At 39.6% G+C, this 13,159-nt stretch overlaps 1 non-coding gene across 1 annotated transcript; it reads left to right on the top strand.

The window, feature by feature from the left end:
* Positions 1-5,952: 5,952 nt before the first annotated feature.
* On the top strand, positions 5,953-6,059 carry LOC145117912 (small nucleolar RNA R71). The gene has a single exon (XR_013712904.1). It is a non-coding gene; the product is annotated as a small nucleolar RNA R71 (small nucleolar RNA).
* The last annotated feature ends 7,100 nt before the right edge of the window (positions 6,060-13,159 follow it).

Genomic DNA, 13,159 nt, shown 5'->3' with positions numbered 1-13,159 from the left:
TGCAAATAACCAAAATATTAATAAAAATGTAGATCAATATTGCCTAAAAATATGTATAAATATGGCAATATCAAAATACCCTACACTTAGGCTTTGCTTGCCCTCAAGCAAATCTACTTATTTAACTTAAACCTCAACGCATGCATTTATGTCTAAATATTTCCTAAAGGACCTCCCCATACTCTAAATACTCACAATCTTCATAAACACTCACCCACTTCTTTCGAACAATGCTCATTTTATGCAACCCTCCGAATCCATCTCCAGAAATCTTACTTAACCTCAAAGTATTTTCGTAAAGCTACCCAAGCATACATTAACTAGAGAATTACAACTTTAAGATACCATCACTTGGAGCTCTTGAATTCTTCACTTTGCTTGATATTTGATCTTTAACTTCCTTGAACTCACTTCTTTCATGATTTTTGGCATCTTCAACTTTTGAAACTTCATAATTTTGACCTTTGATCTTCATACTTTGATACTTTTATGCTCCAAAATTCTTCAATTTCTTTACTTTTGGTAATTTCTCTCTCTTTTTTTACATGTATATCTCATTTTTTTTTTCACTCAAAACCCTACATGCTTAAGCAGGGGCGCTTAACTTCAACCTTTATTGTTTAAGACATAACTTTCCTGGAGAGATTTATGGTTCAGGCTGCTAAATATATTGCATTCCTCAAACTAAGCGGGTTTATGTTTTTGTTCCATGATTTCACTAAAATAAGGGAGGCTACAAATGCACTATAACGTATATTGGCTCAACTAAACATTTGAGCTCTTATCGGATCATCCCTTATAACACTAGCATCTATAATTCAATTTATTACTGCTAGATTCAATTAGGAAAAAATATAAAATTTACCAAATTATCTAGCAATTTACTTTTTCTACCCCCTACCCCACACTTATTTCATACAATGCCCTCATTGTATGCAATAATCAAAATTAAGAAAAGGGAGAAAAGGGAACAGACTCCCCTTGGATAGCGGTGTGAACGGAACTCCAAAAGTGCGGATAAAATGTGCATTTCGAATATGGACCTCTTCAAAATAAAAACTGGGACCTTAAGCGCACGAAATATGCAAATGAACCATCAATAAATCAAAGCTTCAATCTTCAATAAGAGTGGTGCTAGCCTCCAAAATGTGTAGAACAATGTGGGAAAGCATACGCCACATTGTTGAATAAAGGAGAGCTATAAATACTGGTCTTCATAACGATCCCAAGAAGAAACGTGGCTAGCCATAAGATAGAACATGCCAATGAACTTCAGAATTGAGAAAAATCAGAAATCACGTCGTGATGTATAATACCACGTCGTGATGTCGCACAAAACGCGTTCTCAGTATTCACAGATCACCAGCTCAAGACGTGAAATGCAGTGCCACGTCGTGAAAACTGGGCGAATCAGAACTAAGGTCTCCCATTTCTCCATGCAACTTGTAATTTGGACCAATGTCTGAAATAGTTAAGAATCTTCTAGTGCAGTACTCTAAAGACCCGTTTTGACTCTATCCTCTCTCCTTGACGCACTCGACACTTATTTCCAATTATGGGTTTCGACTCATGATTTTAGACTTTAACGATACTTGACTAGACGATCACGATTCTTGACTCGACCTTACTCCCTTCCCAAGACTTCAATGCTAGCTGCAATCAAACAACCAAAAGAAAATAGAAGTAACATAATAACAAACCAAGTCTTACAAACCATAATAAGTTCAAAAACATACAAAAAAAAACCAAATAAAACTAAATAAGAATTAAAAATAAGAAAGTCAATCATCATCATCGCCATGTCCTTGTGCTCCACTAGGTCCTTCTCCATCTCCCCTTGGCATCCAAAGTTCCTCCCATGTCGGTATGTACGGGCACTGCGGCGGCACGAAAGGTGGTCGAACTACACCCATGTGAGAAAACATGGCCTCCAACATCTGCGTGTTGTAATTCATCCCACCAAGGAGATTATCCAAATAGGACCCAACCCGACTTTGAAATGGGTCGGTGGGCATTCCCTCCTCATGCTATTGAGCAGCACGTTCACTCTCAATTTCTACCCGGGCTCTAACATTTCGTCTACGGGGCCTCGCTGGTGGTTGTTGCTCCGGTTTCTCCTCCTCTTGCTCTCTACATAACACTCAAAAACTGAATAGTTAAAATCATTGTCTGGAAAACGGGTAAGATTCCACACAAAATCGTGAGACAAAATCTCATATGACCGGGCAAGGCGGGTGACCAAATGTCCACCCGTAATCGGACTTCCTTGACGTGAACTGATCGCTTTCTTTCCCATAAATCTTGCGAGCATGTAAGGAAGATCACAACACACTCCGGGAGTAGTAATACTCCACAAAAAGAACAAATTTTGTAAGGAAACCTTATCACCATGGTGTTTGTGATTGATAGAAAAGGTGATAAGGCGGTGAAGAAAACGATGCACCGGGTTCCGAATTTGTGCTTCACTTGAATCACGGGAATTGCACGCGTGATTGGCGATAGTCCGCCAAAATTGAGCATCAAAAGTACCGGGCGTAAAATCCCGAACACAACCAAGTAAAAACGGAACAAAGAACGGAGATTGAGTCTCCACTTCCATATAGATCCCCATGCGCCAAGCAAATTCTCGGAGACTACATTCCCGATATACCCCGCCCAACCGGAAAACTAGTGCCCGGTTATAATCAAAGTCAATGGTGCGTTCTTCAAAGCTCACAGTAGAGAAAAACTCCACTGATAATTCCCGGTACACGGGTTCTTGGATCGCGAACAAGTTCCTCCACCCATGGCAAGTAAAGGAAAAATGGTCCCCCTCGTACACTTTAGTCCAATAGCGTTCCAATTCAACAACCATTCCAACACCGCCAAGCCATCCCCAGTCAACAATCGGAGCTATAGCAAACTCCCTATTGTATAACCATCCCAAACGGTTCTGATATGTCGTTAACAAGGCTCGTGAAATGTTTTGCGGAAAGCGATATAACCGATGAATACTCACCACATCAATCAGGTCATTGTCCTGTTGAACAGCTCTTCTAGGTGCCATTTTCCTGCAATGGTCAAAAACAAACCAAAACAAAAACAAAACACCTAAAATATGTTACCAAAAATTAAACAGAAAACCTGGTCGCCCAGGAACCACGTTGTGGTTTGGCACGCCACGTCGTGGTCTCGTAAGCGGAACTTGAACTGATAGCGAGCATAAAACAGTCCAAATCTAGCCAACTTAACACTTGGGGTTTGTTCCTTCTGCTATTCTAAGGGCATTCAAAGTGAAAATACTAACCAATATAACCAATTTGGGACATTTTAATTTCTAAAGAAAACCCTAACCAACTAAATGCATACAATTGGGATAAATAGCAACTATTATATCATGAAATACATACCAGATTGAGTGAAAGGACAAGACAATGCAAGAGATTTGGAAGAAAAACTGAAAAAAAATCGGCTGTGGGGACTCTTGCTTCAGTTCGTGTGAAAGTAAACAAATGGGGAACAACTTTTGGTCAAAGGGTTTATGAACTGGTCCCCCCTCGTGACTTTTTAAAGGCCACGTCGTGGCAGGCAATACCACGTCGTGGATTTCGTTTGGGTCAAAATCAACCCGGGTCATTTTAATGGTCATCTGTTTTAAACTCATCCTGTAATTTATCTATAGCTACGACGTGGTGAGGTTTATCACGACGTGAACCAAGTCTGGACCCTATAATTTTTAGATAATGAATTTTTTTATTTTTGCTAATTGTTTACCACTTATTTCTAAAATATCCCACAGCTAATTTTTACCACTTAACGGTATTTAGATGATGAATTGATAGCTTTCCTAATCAAAAACTCAAAAACTAAAAAGAAAAGAAAAGAAAATGCAAACCAAACTCAGGTTGCCTCCCGAGAAGCGCTTCTTTTTGAGGAGTCGTGAGCCGGACTCCGTGCCTCCTACGTCGATTCGTCAGAAGAATCCACCACCAGGATCTTTTGCTCCTTGAAACGCCTCTTGTAAGCTTGCACTCGACGAATATACGCCTTTTTAGAATTCTCCTTTTTAGCTTGACTTCGTTTCCATCGAGCTTGCGTTTGATCCCTTGAATCTTCAATTTTTCATCATCTTTAAGCTTCATAATATCCTCCTCCTCCTTCACCACTGGGCTAGTCTCCTTTGATGTGACCTCCTCTTCATCACTAGACATGTCATCACTTTCCTTACTCACCCAAGATGTTGGTGTTTTGTAAGAAAACACCTCAAATATAAGTGGAACAGAAGCTCTTGGCTTGGTGTGCTTGACTTGCTGAATTGTTTCAATTTCTTCTTCCATAAGTTTCTCCAATTCTGCAAGCTCATTGTCATCTTCAATATTAAACACTTCACCTTGAACATCATATCCTTGGAAACCATCTTGTAGTCCAAAAGTTTCTTCTTCATCACCGACCCTCAACATGAGCTTGGATTCTCGAACATCGACAAGAGCGCTAGCAGTATTTAGTAGAGGGCGACCAAGAATAATGGGGACATTAACATCCTCCTTCATGTCCATCACTACAAAGTCAACTGGGAAAACGAATTTCCCAATTTTAACTAGGATGTCTTCTACTATCCCTCTTGGGTGAGCTACTGAACGGTTTGCCATGTGAATTGTCATTTTAGTACCCTTCATCTTCTGAATATTTAACTTTTGATAAAACGAGAAAGGCATCAAATTAATGCTAGCCCCAGAATCGGCTAAAGCATATGTCTTCATCTTATTACCAAACTCACATGGAATAGTGAGGCGTCTAGGATCCCCCATCTTCTTAGGTATCTCTCCTAACACAGCCCTTGTGCTTTGTTCACTTAGAATTACCTTAGAATTCTTTTTCAATTCATGTCGAGTGTTTATTAAATCTTGGAGGAACTTAGTGTATTCGGGAACTTTTGCAAGTGAATCAATAAAAGGAGCATTAATAGATATACCCTTTATTTGCTCAATAAACTCCAGATGTTCCCTTTCCAGTGGACTAAGATTAGCTCGAGACGGGAATGGCAAAGGTGGTCGATAAGTCGAGACGGTTCCTGGAGTTTTCTGTTCAGACTGGGGCCACGACATGGACAGATAAGGACCACGATGTGAATTGGGGGTTTCAGCAATATCTTCTATTTCGAGCTTCGGCTTTGGATCGGGCTGCTGTGGCTCCTCTTCTAATGCTTCCAGGAATTCAGAAATCGCTTCTTCTTTAGTATCAATGGCCATGACGTGAGATTGTGTCTTCATTTCAGGAACTGGTGGAGACAATCTTTTATTTACCAAAGTAGTAAGTTGACCAAGTTGAACTTCAAGGTTATTGATGGAAGCTTGCTGATTTTTTAATAATGATTGTTGGTCAATCATCATAGCATCAGTAGCATCATGCCTTTTTTCTGAAGCTTCCATAAACTTCATTAACATGGTCTCTAGATCAACTTTTTTCTCAGCTGGTGGTTGCTCTCTTTGGTAAAAACCCCGGCCAGTTTGCCTAAATTTCTCTTCTTTTTGCTTCTTGTATTCATCGTAAGGCAGCCACTCCTTCTTTGGTTTCCTCCAATCTTCATCGTATTTGTCCCCACTCGAATAGCAAACTTGAGCTTTCTTTTTTCCACATTCATCCATATTGCAATCCCTTGTTAAATGCGGGCCACTACATCTCTCGCAACCAACTCGAATTGCATGAATTGATTGGTCCATTTGGGTCAATCTCCTATCCATAGTGCTAAGCATTGCCATCACAACAACCATCTCTTCAGTTTGTGCACCTCCACTGCCTTTTATTCCATCACGACCTGGGTTTTGATACTCACGAGAGTGCTTTGAAAATTCTTCAATCAGCTCCTTGGCCTGATTTGGGTTCTTCTTTGTTAGTGGTCATTGTGAATCAAGGAGTTGTCTAGTCATGACATTCACCGCATCATAGAATATCGACATTTCTTGCTGAATATTTAGGTCATGTTGAGGACAATTCCTTAACAACCCCTTGTAGCGCTCCCATGCCTCGTATAATGACTCCCCCAGATTTTGCTCAAAGTTGGCAATCGCCTTCTTGAGTTGAGAGATTTTGGAGGGTGGGCAAAACTGATCTAGAAATTTCTCACGCAATTGGGCCCATGTGGTGATTGTACCAGATGGAAGAGCCTTCAACCAGTCTTTTGCAGCTCCTTTGAAAGTGACTGGTAACATCCTTAACAAAGCTGTCTCCCTTGGGATATTAGGAGTATTAAAATAATCCGTAATATCATTGACCTCGTCTAAATGCTTGAAAGCATCCTCATGATCCTTCCCATAGAATGGGATATCCTTGAGGGTAGTAAGGATATGTCCCTTTAACTCGAATGTGGCATTGGCAGGAATCGTAGGATGTACTAAACCCGGCCCCACATCATCTCGAATGCACTTCTTGTAATCCCCCATGGCCATCTCATCAATGTTCGCCATTTCGTTCTCCGGCTCGTTCTCGGGTTCACTTGTATAAAGTCCAAATTCTGTTTCTGATTCGTACTCGGTCTCGTGTGGATTAGGAAATTGATCGATGACTTCAAACTTGCTCTTTGAGGCTGAACTCGATTCTCCCGTTTTCTTTCCTGGCTTCCTTGAAAAGGCTGATTTCAGTTCTTGCAAAGGCGACTTCTTATTATCCTTTTTATGCAACGTAGACTCCGGATCTTCACGCGGTGGCACCAAAGGTGTGTTGGATCCTCTGGTCATGAACTCCTGCAAAACAATCAAAATAAAAACGTAAAACTGAACAAAAAAGTAAAAAAAATTCCCTACTGACAGTCCACCACGACGTGGTAAAAGTTACCACCTCGTGTTGTCGCAGAAAAACTAACAGAAAAAAAAACGCAGAAAAACAAAAAAAAACGAAACTCACGACGTGAACTTAAGGTTCACGACTTGATCCTAGTACTGACTAAAAAAAACTAAACTGCAAAAGTAACTTTTTGCAGGTTTTACCCCACAAAAAGGATCGATCAATTTAAAGCAAACAAACTAATAATTAACTAAGCCGTTCCCCGGCAACGGCGCCAAAAACTTGATGTGCACAATAGTACCCACTAATTTTATAATTTATAACCTAACTACCTTAACTAACTAAAATGCACCTAGGCAGTGTACCTAGTCGAATTATAGAATAGTTGGGTAAGTTGGGTGTTGATCACAGGGAACGGTGTTAACTAATTTATTTATCTACTACTAAATTAACCTAATTTTAGAGCAAAGATGGGGTTTTATCTGATTTTGCAAGATCAGACGAACTTGAATCACAGAATTCAATCAATTAACTAAAAACACTTCTGTCTAGTTCGAATCCATTTCGTCCTTATGGCTAGCTAATAATTATGGATTATCAAGTTGGTTATTATTATATTAGTAATTTAAGTCTAACTTTACTAATAATTAATTAATTCATGTAAAACTATGTATGGTCACAAACAATTAAACACAGAACCTATTATGATTATGAATATGCTATGTAAGATTTATTATGCAAACGTAATTATGGTCATAATCTACGTTCTCTAGCACAGCTAAATTTATTTACTCTAATTACTAACTAAGATTGGTCAATCTTAGCTCTAGCAATTTAATATTCACTAAATCACTAGGTAAACAAGTTCATACAGATAATGGTCACTAAGCTACACAGAACATGAATTTAAGCAACTAAAGAAACAAACATAAGCATGCTAGGTAACGATAAATCAAACACAAGCAATTCACCAACTAAATAAATCCATGTAAATTAAACTATTCATAAGTTAGAAGCTTCATCTAGCTAGACAAGAGTAGCTAGATTCAACTGCTCATAATAGCAACTAACAAAGAAACACAAACTAAATAGGCAAACATGTTCATAAGTATCAAATAAGTAAACTAAATTATGAACCTCTACTCCCTTGGTGTTGAAAACCTTTTTCCGGAACTTCTCCTCTGCTAGAATTCGTCTTCTGGAATCCCTCCAATCAGCCAAAAGTTCCTCAAGTCGTAATGGCCAAGACTATTTATAATATCTGAATTTTCACATGCCACGTCGTGACAAGCGATTCACGACGTGATCCGTAAGTCATCCGTATTCGCCAAGGACTCTTTCTTCGCGTACTTATCTTCTGGAAAGATCGAGACCACGTCGTGGTCTTTTATATCACGTCGTGACTTCGGGTAAATCCGTAAATTTCTTCATCTTTTGTATTCCAAGACTCCAATGTTCCATATATTGTCACTTCTGGTCCCTCTCTTCAAAAATGCTTTATTTTGGCTGCAAATAACATTTTATCCTTATAAGTACCACAATTCTATGCAAATAACCAAAATATTAATAAAAATGTAGATCAATATTGCCTAAAAATATTTGTAAATATGGAAATATCAAAATACCCTACACTTAGGCTTTGCTTGCCCTCAAGCAAATCTACTTATTTAACTTAAACCATCATCACTAGCATCACATAGAACAATCCAATTCCAATTCAGCCACTATGTCAAGACCTCAACGCATGCATTTGTGTCTAAATTTTTCCTAAAGGACCTCCCCATACTCTAAATACTCACAATCTTCATAAACACTCACCCACTTCTTTCGAACAATGCTCATTTTATGAAACCCTCCGAATCCATCTCCTGTATCAATGTCATCATCACTTTCATCCACATCATCAGTAGTGACTATCGGTTTGGGAGGTGGATGAGGTTGGCCTTTGCCCTGAGTAACCTTATCTCCCCTTGTTTCGGAGGGATACCAGACTCCGGAACACCTTCAATCATGCTCAACACGTCCAGAGCAGGTCTCAACTTTTCAGCCAAGTGGCGTCGGATAGAGATAGTAAGGATGGAGTCATGGGCTTCCAGAAGATGCAGTAGGATGGAATGCACATCACCGACCGAACTCTTAATTATCTCTCGCTCGGATTTCAATTCTTCAATCTCTTTGGTTGCAGACTTGAGCTTGAGATTCTGAATTTTAAGCTGAGAAGTTCGCTTATCCAGCTCATCCATAACTTTATTTTCAACAGCAAGCTCGACTTCAAGTTGAGTCAGCCGACCATCAATCTTAGTATGAAGCTCTTGATTAGCAGCCTAAATGGATTCGCGAGCTTCCTCGAGATGTGTCTTTTCGGCGGCCAGTGAATGCGTAAGATGATCAACCGAAGCGTTCACTGTTTCCGAATTCTTCTTTGCAGTGGCTTGGAGGGAATCGAGAAATATCCGTGCCTCTAAAATTAGTTTTTCGACATTTGCGGTCGCTTGCTTGCATTCGTTGGTAGAAGCTTCAACTGCAAGTGAAGCTTTTTGACAGGTTGAGGTGGAAGCTTCAATCGCTTTAGCAGCTCTGGAGATGGAGGTTTCATGTTCTTTCAAAACCGATGAGAACAGTGCTTTGAGAGCTGCCTCTGAAGATGCATTGGCAGAAGATGAAGAGAGCAAGCGATCAAGTTTGTCGGTCACACTCTTGAGATCCTTTTTGGTAAGAGGGGCTTCATCATCTTCGTCACTCTGTACGCAATAAGGACTGAAATAAGTGGAATCAAACTCCAATTCTTCACCGCCAAGAACAGGGTCAGAATCATGTTATCTAGGTGGGGATAAAGGTGCTGATGTAGCAGGAGGATCAGAACCGAATGTACTTGCCCCCTTATCAGATACGTTGACACGAACAATAGACTCGGTTGGATGAGTGACAGTGGTAGTGACGGTAGTGAAAAGTGGGGTTTGAATTGGGATAGAGGTTGCAGTTGTAGAGGAGACAGGTGGAGGACAGGGAGCGATAGTAATAGGAACCGAAAGTGGAACAGAACGAGGAGGCGAGTTTTGGTTACTATCATTGGTAGGTGAGGGTGGAGGCAAATTACCTCTAGGTGGACTGTCGGTTTCAGTAGCTTCGTCGTCATTGGACTCAGGATCACGCTAGCCATCAGAAGGAACATACTCAGAGTCACTAGAGGATGGGGAAGGAGACTTCAGTCTACGAGCCTGCTTTTTGGTCCTGCGTTTCTTTGGAGTAGTAGACTCGGCTCGCTCTAACTTGCGTTTCTTAGGAGTAGAAGCTTTGGATGATTGACCAGCCGTTTCCCCTTTGTTATCAGACTTCTTTCCTCGCTTTGCAGGCTTGTATGCAGCGTCCAACGAGCTTTGCATCTCGGGAGTAAGCGGTCGTGGACCCGAGGGAGAAAGCTTTCTGTAATCTGCCATGACACGACTCGCACTGGATACACAGCTATACATAGATTATGGAATTGACCCAATAAAGATAAACTTGGAGTTATTTGGGACAAGGATCCTCGTCGTATGAAATGTAGCAACCGAAGACATGAGGGAATCCGCCATAGTGGGAACAATAAACTTTTCCATCGCCCAATAAGTGACGATAGTCCAAAACCGTGCACAAGAAATTTCAGAGTACCTCGAAGAAGAGCTTATACTCTGAACAAGTTGAGCCTATATACTTGAGCCATAGTCCAAATCAATCCCATGATACAGACCATATAGAATGGTCATAAAAGCCCTGCTTGTACCGTCTGAACCAGCAACCCTCTCTGATAAGCCCTTGGAGAGGAGCGTTAATAGTCCGTTCCATTGAGGAGGAAGAAAAGACTTCTTGAACTTGGTGATTGTTGTGAGAAGCTCCGTTTACCCCATATCATAGAGCATTGAATACAGTTGAGTGGTAGTGATGGAATCTGGGTTAACCATTGATTCATCAGCAGGAAGGCGTAATAATGAAGAAAACCTAGCCTTTGAAATTGAGGACTTTTGATTGACAATTTCGAAGAATATACGCTCCTTGGCTTTATCATAAACGGCAGAGGATTAGACAGCAGAGAGCATCGACATTGGAACACTTTCCACCTGTGTGAGAGCGCCCACCAGTGGTGAATACTTGAGACATTCGACCACATGAAGCATATACGAATCATAGACAAAGGGGTTGAGTTCGATGACCAGATTCTGATTAGGTTTGATGGTCAGAAGAGTGGACTGAGCGGATTGATCAAAAACCGATGAAGAATCAGCCATTGTTGCAGGTGGGAAGAAGAAGATGAACAGTGGAATATCGTTGATGTGTTTGTGAGAGAGAAAGAAGAACTGGTAAAGGAGTCCAAGAGGTGTGAGAAAATCTTTTATACCATCTCTAGGAGAGAGAAAAATTCGATGTGATGATAATTTTATCTCTGAAACGTCGCCATAAAAAGCGGGATTTGACAGCTTGGTATCGCCAGCAGGCGTGATATTCGGTGCCGTTTCAAATTCACGCACCTTTTTGACCTTATCTCCTATTCAAATCTTCATGCTGACTCACCCTTATTTGACTTTTATTAAAAAAAATTAACACCACCATAAATTAGATACATCCTTTGGCGTTGTTGTAATCAACTGTCTCTACTTCATAATAAAGGAAACCACCATATCTGTTAAAATCAAAAGCATAACTCTTAAAATTGCCATGAGTACCACGAATAAGAATTTGGAAAATCATAAAGACCTTCGTGCAAGAGTGTGCCAATGATAAAGAAATAAAGCAAAATATTTGCGGGATGTAAGTGATGTCTATTGAGACATGAAACTGATGATCCCGGGCACGAATCTCTTCCTTCAAATTCAAGAGAGACTGAGAAGTGTCTGTGCGGTTGATGTGCACAATAGTACCCACTAATTTTATAATTTATAACCTAACTACCTTAACTAACTAAAATGCACCTAGGCAGTGTACCTAGTCGAATTATAGAATAGTTGGGTAAGTTGGGTGTCGATCACAGGGAACGGTGTTAACTAATTTATTTATCTACTACTAAATTAACCTAATTTTAGAGCAAAGATGGGGTTTTATCTGATTTTGCAAGACCAGACGAACTTAAATCACAGAATTCAATCAATTAACTAAAAACACTCCTGTCTAGTTCGAATCCACTTCGTCCTTATGGCTAGCTAATAATTATGGATTATCAAGTTGGTTATTATTATATTAGTAATTTAAGTCTAACTTTACTAATAATTAATTAATTCATGTAAAACTATGTATGGTCACACACAATTAAACACAGAACCAATTATGATTATGAATATGTTATGTAAGATTTATTATGCAAACGCAATTATGGTCATAATCTACGTTCTCTAGCACAGCTAAATTTATTTACTCTAATTACTAACTAAGATTGGTCAATCTTAGCTCTAGCAATTTAATATTCACTAAATCACTAGGTAAACAAGTTCATGCAGATAATGGTCACTAAGCTACACAGAACATGAATTTAAGCAACTAAAGAAACAAACATAAGCATGCTAGGTAACGATAACTCAAACACAAACAATTCACCAACTAAATAAATCCATGTAAATTAAACTATTCATAAGTTAGAAGCTTCATCTAGCTATACAAGAGTAGCTAGATTCAACTGCTCATAATAGCAACTAACAAACAAACACAAACTAAACAGGCAAACATGTTCATAAGTATCAAATAAGTAAACTAAATTATGAACCTCTACTCCCTTGGTGTTGAAAACCTTTTTCCAGAACTTCTCCTCTGCTAGAATTCGTCTTCTGGAATCCCTCCAATCAGCCAAAAGTTCCTCAAGTCGTAATGGCCAAGAGTATTTATAAAATCTGAATTTTCACCTGCCACGTCGTGACAAGCGATTCACGACGTGATCCGTAAGTTATCCGTATTCGCCAACGACTCTTTCTTCGCGTACTTCTCTTCTGGAAAGATCGAGACCACGTCGTGGTCTTGTATATCACGTCGTGACTTCGGGTAAATCCGTAAATTTCTTCATCTTTTGTATTCCAAGACTCCAATGTTCTATATATTGTCACTTCTGGTCCCTCTCTTCGAAAATGCTTTATTTTGGCTGCAAATAACATTTTATCCTTATAAGTACCACAATTCTATGCAAATAACCAAAATATTAATAAAAATGTAGATCAATATTGCCTAAAAATATGTATAAATATGGCAATATCAAAATACCCTACACTTAGGCTTTGCTTGCCCTCAAGCAAATCTACTTATTTAACTTAAACCTCAACGCATGCATTTATGTCTAAATATTTCCTAAAGGACCTCCCCATACTCTAAATACTCACAATCTTCATAAACACTCACCCACTTCTTTCGAACAATGCTCATTTTATGCAACCCTCCGAATCCATCT

The sequence above is a fragment of the Lactuca virosa genome, chromosome 5, assembly GCF_052849685.1.
Source record: "Lactuca virosa cultivar CGN04683 chromosome 5, Lactuca_virosa_CGN04683_v6, whole genome shotgun sequence".
NCBI lineage: Eukaryota > Viridiplantae > Streptophyta > Magnoliopsida > Asterales > Asteraceae > Lactuca > Lactuca virosa.
Note: the sequence above shows the minus strand (reverse complement) of the source record. Positions and strands in the feature narration are given on the sequence as shown.